The 12511-nt window shown below is 41.8% G+C and overlaps 1 protein-coding gene across 1 annotated transcript in view; it reads right to left on the reverse strand.

Annotated features, from left to right (window-relative positions):
* Positions 1-4592: 4592 nt before the first annotated feature.
* Positions 4593-12511, reverse strand: part of LOC117448352 (E3 ubiquitin-protein ligase TRIM21-like) — a 28762-nt gene continuing 20843 nt past the window's right edge. The window contains exons 2-5 of the transcript XR_011643324.1: positions 8540-8764; positions 5383-5593; positions 5171-5222; positions 4593-4974 (exon numbers count right to left, since the gene is read on the reverse strand). The gene's annotated coding sequence lies outside the window, so the exon portion shown is untranslated. The remainder of the gene's footprint in view (positions 4975-5170; positions 5223-5382; positions 5594-8539; positions 8765-12511) is intronic.

Genomic DNA, 12511 nt, shown 5'->3' on the forward strand with positions numbered 1-12511 from the left:
TCAGCCGTCATGATTTCCGAACCTTTTCTGTGCTTTTGCCGGTCATTTTCTCTGTTCTGGGTGTTTTTCGCAGGTTTATCAATTCAATAGGGTCTTCGCCGACCTCTGGTCTCAGACCCTAATATTAATGATGTGTTCCTGTCCTCCTTCAGTGTCTGCAGTGCTGCCGGCAGTCATGTTCAGGTAGAGAACAACCGGCTAAACGGCGCCCACCATGCGGAAACATCTGGAAAGGATCACACTGATAAGGGTTTTTATTGGAGAGAACTGACACGTGATTGTTGACTCACATTCAGGTCAGTCTTAGTTTATATTAGAACCAGATTAATTGTATTCACCTCTAGTTTTGGATTTAGATGTAAACGAACTACAGCTCTAATGTGTGTCAGATGAACTGATGTTGATTCTGTTCAGTTGTATTCTTTGATATGTAGTTAATCAAATGTATATTTATGTTGCAATATATCAAAATGTATCCTAGGAACTTTAATATAATAATAATATTAATGATGTGTTCCTGTCCTCCTTCAGTGTCTGCAGTGCTGCCGGCAGTCATGTTCAGGTAGAGAACAACTGGCTAAACGGCGCCCACCATGCGGAAACATCTGGAAAGGATCCGTTTCCGGGGCCAGAGACGGGACGAGTTCCTGGATCTGATTCTCCCAACACCTCCGACACAGAGAGCAACGAGGAGGTCGTGAGCAGACCTCGAGTCTCCGCCAGAGTCGGAGCAGCATAGTGACGCTCAGGTACACTAACGCACCAGAGAGAAACTCCAGGGGATTTTAGCCTTTGCAGACCATTTACATGCACTAATACTCTATAACACTACAGGAGAGGGAAAACCTACCAAAACGCAAAATAGGTCCTCTTTAAAGATCTCCAATTATACTATTTTTAGGCATATATTATAGGTATAGTTATATATATATAAAAAATAAATAATAATCATGTCTATGAAGTGTTTTGTTCCAAACACCAAACAGATCACCCCTTCTATCCTCATCCCCCTCTATTTCTGCCTGTTACTAAAGTGCTGATTCTGGGTGAGTAGCTACGAGGCCACGCCCCCAGCAGAGCTGCATGTGTGCAGAAAACTGAAGAGAGAAGCAGAAACTCCATATTATGTTCCAAACCACATCAATTATTATTTCCGAAACAGTTTGGAGCTCAAACTCTTTTCAAAGTTCCTTTTTTTATTTCCTGCTTCTTTACACAGTACAGCGTTAGCTCTGAGTGTTAGCGCTGCATGCTAATGGGAAAATGAAAATATCTGGAAAAAAAATCTGAATCCCAGAAGAAAAAAACGTTTTTCAATTGGAGACAAAATACACATCCAGGCTGGTCCCGTTCGAATCTAGTTTTGGATAGTCTGCCGTGGTTTCGTTCCATTTCAAAGAGCTGTTTGATCCCAGAGCTTGAAGATCATGCACGAGGACTAGTCCCAAATGATAGCTGGGGATTATGGGTAGTGTAGTGTCTTAGGCCATCCTAAAGTCCGAAATGTTTTTCGGATTTCATATTGTATTAACACTTGCCAACCTTGAGTCCTCTGAAATCGGGAGCATTTCAAAACCACCGTTGGGGGGGGGGGGGGGGTGCTAGTGGATCGCCGGAGCTGTTAGATTAACATTAACATGCTTATTGTAGTTGTAAGTGCACTGCCTTACGGCCTAGCACCATCCCTGATGGAGCATATGGAAAGGAGTGAGCAGAGGGTAGAGTTGTTGATTCTTGTTCTGTTTTCTATGACTATCTTCCTCACCCTCTCAGACTTTCAGTTGCACCCTACTAAAGAGACGCGCTACCATGGAAACCAAACAATGGTGTAGCTGTAATAAAGTCAGAGTGGAAACCGTCGTGAGTAAATCTAATTTTGTCAGAAATCAGGAGAAATATGACCCTGGGAGGAAAACGGGAGAGGGCTATGAAATCGGGAGTCTCCCGCGAAAATGGGGAGGGTTGGCAAGTATGCATTAACACCATATCCCTACATGTATTGCGGCTAAAACATCCAATCAGCGAGCTTCAAGCTGAGGATCTTGGGTAATCAGTTCAGTTGCTGTGTATCGCAATGATGCTCAAAATGTCCCATATAGGCCTACGTCTGTTTCCGGTTATTTTTATTTTGAAATTCAGTTCCTGACAGACACCAAAAAAGCCAGAGATTATGGAATTAAACAAATATATAAAAACAAGGATAAGTGTGTGTTATTGGTGAGTAAATAATGTTATTAGAAAAGAATAACAAATTAGAAGGAAAAAAAGATTTTAAAAAATACAGATTTCAGTATTTTGAGACTGAGCCCCATTGCTTTTCCTCACAGAAGGCAAAAAAAGTCCGACATTATACGATGTAAAATAAAAACAATAATCGTGGCTTGATATTGAGTGAGAACATGTTTTCATGAACCACACCGCTTCCGGTCTTCCACGACCCGACCGGAGAAAAAGACAACATACTACCAATAGAAATACATTGCTTTAAAAATCGTCACAAAAAGGGGGAAATCGTGTTGGTGAACACGAAATCAATCAATCAATCGATTAAATGTCGTGACTATAACACGAAATGCCGTGAGACTAGGTTGAATATCGTGAGGTAGAAATATACAAATGGAAATAGTCAAGTACATTTTTTTAAGCTACTTTACTTAAATTGAGAACTAGTGAAAACTGTACTTCAGATCAAACATTTGTAAAAAGACAAAAATTGTTAAAAAAAAAATCCATTGGCTCTTTGTCGACTTTATTCAAACTATACAAGCAGTGTGCAGAGGTGGACAACATGAAGTTAACATCACACAGACAGCTGAGATGTAACATCTTCATTTCCCTCGTTTGTTAAACCACTGCAGCCTAATGTTTAATGATCAGATATTGTTGATTCTCGCAGTAACTGTCAATACATTCTGTACCAATATACAGTAATTAAAGCATGAATCTACCCTTTTAAAACGTATCGGAGACACCATCATTTCTCCCTCAATTTAAAATGATTAAAACAAAAAACATGTCTACAACATGCTTCTGTTGAAGATAACCTTTTGCTCCTTCACAATCCTTTGATTCAGGAAGACGGGTTGCTTCCACACTTGTTTTGCGCTCACACATTCGACAAACCCCCCACCAAGCACTCACCACTTCCCTCTGAAACTCACTCATCCACCCTTTCTTAAAGCTCATCAAAATACCTCTATCCCCCACACTTATTTAACACATCCCAAAAACACCTTCCATATACCCTCGCCCCTGAAGCCCTACTATATATATCCACACTATCAAACACTCCTTTCATGCGCCCCATATCCTTAACTGTTATCGTGGTGTCATCAGCACCCTGATACACCCAGCTTTCCTTTCCCCCGTACCTCCACTCCCTCCACATCCTCATTCTGCTGCAGCAGGCCCGCCAGTGGCTCCGCTGACAACGCATACAGCATCGCCGAGAGGGCCTCCATGCCGGACTGACCTCTCTAGCCTAAACACATTAGTTAAAATCCCATTCACCTTTACACAACTACCCGCTCTACCATAAACTCTCCTGATCCATCCCACTAGCCTCCTCCCAAGCCCCGCCTTCTCTCACACCTTAAACAAATACCCATGATTCACCCTATCAAAAGCTTTATTCAAATCTAAACTTACAACCACCCCACCTTTACCTCCCTTCAGATAACTTATCACATGCCTGATACTACTGATTGAGTCACTAATATCCCTGCCCGGTATGCTACATGCCTGCGCGCTCCCCACTACTGTACCTATCACCCTCTTGATCCTATTAGCCAACACCCTTGCTAACATTTTGTAATCACTATGTAACATACTCAGTGGCCTATAATTCTACCCTTTTTAAACAAAATACTGATCACCCCCGTTGGTAGCCGGCAATTCAGCCCTCTCTTCTAAACGTTTGTATAGCTCCAGAAGTAGAGGCACCATGTTTCTTTTTTCTAACCCCAAAAAGGAACCCGTACGTTTCTCCCCCTCCACTAAATATCTAGCCCTCCTCCGAGCTATTGCTCCCACACACCTCGTCCTCTCTCTCACCCAACTCATCCCTCAACCCATGATATTCTCCTACATCTCTCCCCGTCTCTACCTCAACCTTCTTTGCCTCTTTATCCAACTCTTTTCTCCCTCTCTTATTTCTCACACTACTATACTTAATGCTATAGATCAATCCTAGTCTGTTTTAAAACCCCTCAACCACCTGCTTCCTAGAAAAACCCGTCCATACACATTTCTCTCCCTCCATACCGTTATCCCTCATTACCTTTTGTAACATACCCCGTGAAGAATCACTTTTAAAACACATCTATTCTCCCACACCACACATTGAAATCACCAACAACCACAGTTTCCCCACACTTCCCAAACCCTCAAAAAACATCCCCCTCCCCTTTTCCTCATTCGGCGCATTTACATTGATTAGCTTAGACACGTCCCCCATATACTCAAACACCAATCATTCCACATCATCATCAACTTTCCTCACATTCTCTACCACCCGTTGTAATTTAAATCGCCCCCCCCCCCCCCCCCAGCATTCACACCCCCGTTATTTACAAACACATCACCCATCCACCCCTTCTTAACATCCTCAACACACCTTTCATCCCAATGTGTCTCCTGAAAACAGATAATGTCCGTGGCACACAAAGGAATAGCTTGCTCCCTTCTGTCCTTCTTCTTAAGCCCATGTCCATTAAATGAAGCAAAAGATGTTGATTACGAAGAGGAAGAGAGAAATTAAATTCTCCATTCTTTCCCCCGTGTCTGGACCTGCCCGCTTGCATCTTGCATCTTCCTCCCCATCGCCTCTCTTCCTCTGGCTCGTCCCCTCGCCGTCACACAGGAACCTCTCAGAGCCTCCTCTCCCATCCCGTCCTCACTCTCCTTCATATCCACTTTATCGTCTGCAGACTTTCTGTTGCACTTTTCCATGATATTCAATGTATTGAGATGCACCTGTATGAGTTCAAGTACAGGTTTAGCAAGGCGGTGAGAGATGCTAAACGACTACTCTGAGAAACACCAGTTCTCAGCTAACGACTCTGCGGACAGGTCACAAACTATAAGGCTAAGGCCTCACACTCCGTGAACGACGACGCCTTGCTAAGCCGCAGTGAAACTATGTTTTAGATCAGCTACAGTACTAACTCACATGTTGTCCTGAAACTCTTCGGGGCATCTGGAAAAAGGGTGTGATTGACAGTCTATTGAGCCAACAGAAAAACAAAGGGGGCGGGACTTAGCAAAATGATAGGCAAGCATTTAAGGAATGGAAAAAGGCTGCAAAGTTAATTAAGTGTTAATCGTGGTTAGATTTAAAATTCTAATACTCTACAGTTTCTCTGAATATGTGTTTCCTGTTACCTGCAGACATCCAGCAGCTGGTGGTGGTTAAAGAAGAGGTTCCCCCTGAGCAGCAGGAGTGGAGCGCCAGTCTGGACCAGGGGGACGCAGAGCCCCCCCCCCCCCACACACATTAAGCAGGAACAGGAGGAACTCAGGAGCAATCAGGAGGGAGAGCAGCTTCAAGGGTTGGAGGAGGCTGATGTCACCAAATCCACTTTCACTCCTGTCCCTGTGAAGATGATGAAGAGAAACCTCAGTCCTCTCAGCTTCATCAAAGACAAACTGAACACCTGGAAACAGAAGCTGATGGAGAGGACTGTGGAGGACCAGAACCAGCCAGGAACTCAGATCCAGACAGACATTTACAACCAGAGACTGAGGACAACACTGAAGACTCTTCTGAACCTGGGACTGAAGACAGGGCTGATTGGAAGGAGACCAGAGAACCAGGTTCAAACTCTCAGAGCAATAAGCAAGACCCTGTCAGTGATTCAAGACCTAGAGAGAAACCATTCAGCTGCTCAGTCTGTGAGAAAAATCTTTTAAACACGGAGGACATTTAAGGCGAGACACTGGTGAATAGGGTAATTTGTTTAACTTAAAGGTATCAGCTAGAGATTTCTCCAGTTAATTACTTGCATGAAGACAATTGTTTTGTGTATTACAAGTTTTCTGAAATAGCATGTTTAAATATGCAAATGTGCCATCATCTCATTAAATATGCGCATATTTTAATACATTTCCAGAACACAAATCTGAACATTAGATAAAGCCAGGTTAAAAATTCTTATTTCATTTTGTAGTCATATTAGAATTAGGGCTGTCAAACTATTACAATTTTTAATCAGATTAATCACAACTTAAAAATTAATTAATCACCATTCCAACTATGTCAAAAATAGGCCATTTAACATACAGAATCTATGTTTATTATAACATTTTTCTGCATGTCAAAATGAAAGACAACCCACACACCTATCAATCATCAAACCGTGGGGTCTTAATTCATTACGTGTTGATTTCTATCAACGGGGGAGTACTTCAGGAAGGTCGACAGAGGGGGGGGGGGGGGGGGGGGCGGCTAGTGGAGTACTTCGTGACCACAGAGTGTGAACGTTGTGATCAGCTGTTTTAGCGCAGTTCTCCAGTGAAGGGGGGGGGGGGGGGGAGTCTCCCTCCGCAGCCTGTTGGCGTAGTTTTGGCACAATGCCGTTGTACAGACCGACGTTAACAGCAGCCCTGTCTGTGCACACGGAGACCGACTCTGTCGTCCGGTGATCTAACCGCCTTCTGGAAAAGCTTCACAAGTATGTCGGTACGCAAATGTGCTTTGTGACACAAGTGACGGTACGCATTTCAGATTACGCACATAACCTGCGTACCAGTTATGTGCACCAGCACCCCTGTACTACAGCAAAAGTATTCTCCGTCGGGACTTCCTGCAACAACACCACGCCGTTATCAAAGATGTTCTATTGAGAAGACGATCACTACGTGACAAAAGTTTTCAAAACCGTGGCTACTGAAATCAATCTTACTAACTGCTGTCTGTGCAATTTACTCCGCGCGAGTTGGCAGACTTTATTTTGCTTACTTTAACATCATTTTTCATGGTGGGGCTAAGCCATTTCTTGGTATGGGTGTAGCCTACCCCAGCCATACCCTGGCGCTGCCACTGGTGGCACGTATGGGGCGGGCCATTCGGCACATGCGTTAAATATTTTAACACAATTCATTCAAAAAATTAATTACCGCCGTTAACGCGATAATTTTTACAGCACTAATTAGAATCTAAAGTTTTTGGATTTTGGATCTCTTTTTATCACTCCATAAATCAGAAAATACTGTAACAGCCCTAAAATATCAATTTTCGCCATGTTTTTAGGTATAAAATGTTATAAACAAACCCTTCTGTAAAAACCTTCATAATATTAATAGTAATAGAACTGGAAGGTTTGGTGTAAGTGCTACTGAAGTGGACATTTCTCACTCAGAATATGAGTAAAAACTCGATTTGAGAAAACAACCTTTAAAGATTGCAGGGAGGCGCTAGCTAAACCCTCCTGTGCTTTGGATGACAGCTTGCGCATCGAGGCACTCCGTGAAGGTATTTCATAGACAGGGTCATTTGTTTTTTGTATAATCTTGCTTCGTGCAAGTGACAATTGTTGTCGTCTTCTCTGTGAATGTTTTTTTTGCTGTTCTTTTGCCATTTTGAGATTTAAATTTCTAGCGGAAAGCTAACCAGGAAGTGTTTTAGTACACCACGTGACGCTTCTGAACGAATCACGTTGTCAGAAATTGACACCAGCCAATGAGATTTAGTTTTTTGGTTTAAGACCCCTTTGTACTTTCACGATTGGTTGCTGATACAAAGGAAATGACCATATTTGGGTCCGATGAGATTGTGCAGGAGAGACGGAGCTTTCCAACGATACCTCTGATGACATGGTGCACACAGCGGTCGCGGTACTTTATGTTACGTCAGATGCTAACTTTTGGTGAATTTAGGAGAAATCTACAGAAGCAAATAGACAAACTATAGTAAAAATAAACATCTAAATGTGTATTTTGTAGGTTTTCCTTCCAAAAGCCTGAAAGAAAACATGTTATGGAATCAAAATAGCACAAAATCTCAAAATTGACCAGTGCATGAAAAACAATGTTTTTGCCTGCCGTGTCTCGCCTTAAAGTTGGGGTAGGTATCTTTGGAAATACACAGCCGGAAAAAATCTGCCACTTCCTTACAGAGCCCCTCCTCCAACACACACGAACGTGCACATGACCAATGAGGGCACGAGATAAGTTTGTGCACAGATGGAAGGCTGACTATTTTAGCCGGGCCACATTTGGACTATGTGACTGTTGCCAGCATCCATAGTATATAAAGAACGGTGATCTACTTATTTATGAGCGACTAAAAGGCCTTAGGCCTATTACAGCCGTATCCTATTGATTGAAATAATTGGTCGTGCTTTTTACGGTGCTACGGCTTCCACAGATGAATTTTATGTATTTATTGTAAAAGCATTTAATATATTCACTGCCATCGCGATGTTAAGAGCATTCCATGGAATATAACAAAAAGTGTTTCTGAAATAAATGACATGGACCACATGAGAATCCACACAGGAGAGAAACCATTCAGCTGCAGTATTTGTGACAAAAGACTCACCTGGAGTCGTTCGGTCAAGACATAAGTGTGTTGGTCGTCAGTCCTCACAGCTTCATTAAACTCAGACTGGAACCCAGCCTGCAGCTCAGCTGAACACCTGGAAACAGGAGCTGGTGGAGAGGACAGTGGAGGACCAGAACCAGCGACATTTATAACCTGAGACTGAGCACAGCCCTGGAGACTCTTCTGAACCTGGGACTGAAGACTCTTCTGAACCTGACAAATCTGCATGTGCAACAAAAAAATAGGACAATTAGTTAGTCCCACGACAATTCACATGAGAAAAATCTGTCTGCATGTATAAACTCAGTTTGACAAAAAATGTTGTGACTTTAAAGGTCCCATGTCATGCTTTTCTGGCTATGACCAGTCTCCTTGTGTTGTGATGCTTCTTCTGCATGTGAACGGTCTGCAGAGTCACAAACCCTCAAAGTACACCCTGTAGCGAGTAAAACTCTAACACAGAAAAGACCTGTCTATGCTGCCCCAGAACGCCTCGTTGGAGATTTCTCTTTTTCCATTTTCTTCTTCCTGAGTATAGTGTCGTAACCATGCCCAGGTCCAAATGGACCAATCCGTGGAGCTCCTCACACACTCACTCAGCCTTATCTTTTCTCAGCCGCGGCTCCGTGGACCTCCACTCACAGTTCAGGCTGAGTTCCGCGGTGTCTCGCTGTCTAGCAGACCCCACGCAGCAACCAGGAACCAGTAACCCAACTCACACTGTCCGCTCCTCGAGCCTCACAGGGCGGAGCAGCGAGCCCCGCAACGTCCCCCCAACACGGCCCCCAGACCCCACGCAGCATTCTCATCTGTTTGTCATTACTGGTGTCACTTCCTGGTTGCTAACAGACGCCATTGTAACACATAATCACTGATGTTCAGCTGTAACGGTGGTGGACTCATCAGAACAGAGTGGGCGAGCCAACATTTCGCCAACAGGCAACTATTTTCATAAAGAATATATATATTTTTCAAAGTCAACTTTATTGTCAATCTTACTCAGTTTGTGTTTATAGACAGAGAGATCAAAAAGACGTTTAAATAAAATAATACAATTTACAGATATGTATAAAATATATATATCCGATATACACCATCATGTATAATGATGGTGTATGATGTAGAAGGAAGTGTGGTAGATAACAAGTAAATATAGAGTTACATACAGATCCATGTTACAGCAAAAGATGGAATAACTAAGAAGCACGCAGTATAATAATAATTACATGCAACAATGAAATAACTGCTCAGCGTCTCCACCACAATCCCAATCTGCTGTGTCCTGTTTTCCTCCCCTCTGCATAACACCCATCACACATACGGAACACAGCGCAGAGTCCGAGGGTGTTAAGAGTATGTTTATTTAAATGGGCTCCTCTCTACTGGCCAACACTGGGAGCATATGCTGGGTGTAGAAGTTCTCCAGGAGGAGGAGATTTCCATGCCATGCAGGGTCTTTGGGGATGAGGATGATGATCGCCTCCTTCTGGTCCACACAACAAAGTAGCAGAGACTCCGGTCTGTGATGTGCAGCTGCCCTTGGACTGGTGCCAGTATGGGTGATATATGACCCACCCTCCTCACGGAGACAGAAGGATGGTAACTGGACTGCCTCCGCGATGGTCATGTTCATGTCACCAAAATCCTTGAATCTACACACAGCAAATAAACTCAAATGACACAACGAGATGTAAAAGGAGATCACACATACAGTATAGTCGATATAAAACTGGCCGCTTCAATCTGAAGAGCAACTAAAACAAAACACGGGAGTGTACCTTGTTCTTGTGAACACTAATGTAATCCACAGCATACACAGAGACCACGAAGTTCTTAAGGAGAAACCTAGTTACTGAAACAAAACACGTTAGTGTACCTTGTTAGCTAATGTTAGCTAGCTGACATTAACGTTACACATTGCACTCATGTTACTCACCAACACCTTGTAAAGCCGGTCCCGCTGCTCTTACAGAACCGACTAAGTCCCCTTTTGTGTATGTACAGCTCTCAACGTGTCCAGACTTGTAGTGATGTTCACCTCGTTTTATACTTTTATTCTCATTCTGAAAGAAACAGGTGAAATTTGCTAACGTGACGGCCGTCTTTGTGATGGTGACGCGTATTGTGCGAGACCAAGAGACCTGTAGTTCACTGAGCGGTTTCACACAAAAAAATGTGTAACTTCACAGTTTTACGACACATTGTTATTTTTTTGACTTGCAAAATATTCTTTAAAATGTACAAACATCATACGTGTCATTCGTGGCACAATTCAAACGGGATCAAAAGATAACTGGGACGGGTCTGCTATCGGCTCCGAGAGTAAAAACAAAACATGGAGAGGCAGCATTCACTATTATGCCCTGACACTCTGGAGTAAACTACCCAAATCATGCACGTCCACAGAAACGCTTGCTATTTTTAAATCGAGACTAAAAACATATCTCTTTGCCGCTGCTTTTAATTGAGATGCTCATATTCGAACTACAGTATGCCTTTTAAACATGTATTGTTTACCTGTGGTGTTTATTTTTATTATTTTATTATCTTTGCTTTGTAATGTCTGTTGTAAAATTGTATAATGTGTTTTTAATGTATTTATTCCTAAAAAGTATTTTAATTTGTTTTGTAAAGCACTTTGAATTGTCGCGTACAGAAAAGTACTATATAAATAAACTTGCCTTGCCTTGCCTATTCTTAGGTATAGAATAGGTGAATATTAAATATGAATTTATTTATTCGAAATTCAAATGTGTTAAACACGTATATACCCACAAACTCAACATTAAGAATTAAGATAAAAAATGGTCAGATTTCTCATTTAAAAAAAAGAATTCTCAATAAAGGTTGAATTCTGAGAAAAAAGTCAGAATTGTCCAAAAAAATCAAATTCTAAAATAAGGGAAAATTCTAAAAAAGAAATCTGAATGATGGAAAAAAGTAAGATTTCTCACAAAAAGTCTCAAATAAAATAGTTACAATTCTCCAAAAAAAAGTCAGGGTTATGAAAAAAATCTGAATCTCCCCAAAATTCAGAAAAGTACAAATTAAAAAAAATAATCAGACAAGTCAGAATAAAATAAATAAATCAGAAAAGTCTGAATTTTCTTAAAAAATAAATGTGAATGGTCAGAATTATCAAAAAGACATTGAGTTGTCCTGCAGGGGGCGATGACGAGGCTTCTGCCGCACTACTGACTGAACTACAGACGAAGCAGACAATTTGATGTTTTGGAGGCAACAAAACAGACGTTGGTCAGCTAACTCGTCTCCATGGATACAGTTGCAATACTCTCTCTCTCTATATATATTATATTGTATTAACAGTTGTGATTTAATGGAGACCAAAGCGCCTTCTCTGCTGAATGCGGTCCCTCCTTACGGACATGTTATAACCAGCGAGAAATGGAGGAATTCGTCCCTTATTCAAAGCTTAAAGGGTAATGAGTTTATTTACCGTGTATTACATTAACGGCCCAATTCCAACCGTGTTATCACGCTAACGTCTGGGTCGTTACATACGTGTGGTGTGCCAAACCCCGTTAAAAAAATCGCTGTTTTAATGTACATTTCAATAAAATGCAGTCAAAAACAAGGCGTAGAAAATGATAATTCACATTCTATCAGTCAAATACTTCCACTCAACTATTCCGCTCACATGTCGTCAATTTAAAACGTCCACAAAATGTAACCATAACAATCAATCTAAATCTAAATGTTACATGGGAAGAAAGCGATGCTTGTTAATGCCGGATTCAATTATGTTCAATACGTCTAGTTAAAAGAAACTATGTTGTAATTTATGTAAGAGATAATGTGCAGTGACGCGGTCATTATGGGGAAAAGAACACCGACAGGCTGATCAGGAGCCCGATGCGAAGCGGAGGGATCTAGATCGGCATCTCAACAAAGTAACGTTATGACTCCCAATATTAATTGAAATGCTTTTATGGATTTAGAAAATGATTT

The sequence above is a fragment of the Pseudochaenichthys georgianus genome, chromosome 6 (genome assembly GCF_902827115.2).
Source record: "Pseudochaenichthys georgianus chromosome 6, fPseGeo1.2, whole genome shotgun sequence".
Classification (NCBI taxonomy): Eukaryota; Metazoa; Chordata; class Actinopteri; order Perciformes; family Channichthyidae; genus Pseudochaenichthys; species Pseudochaenichthys georgianus.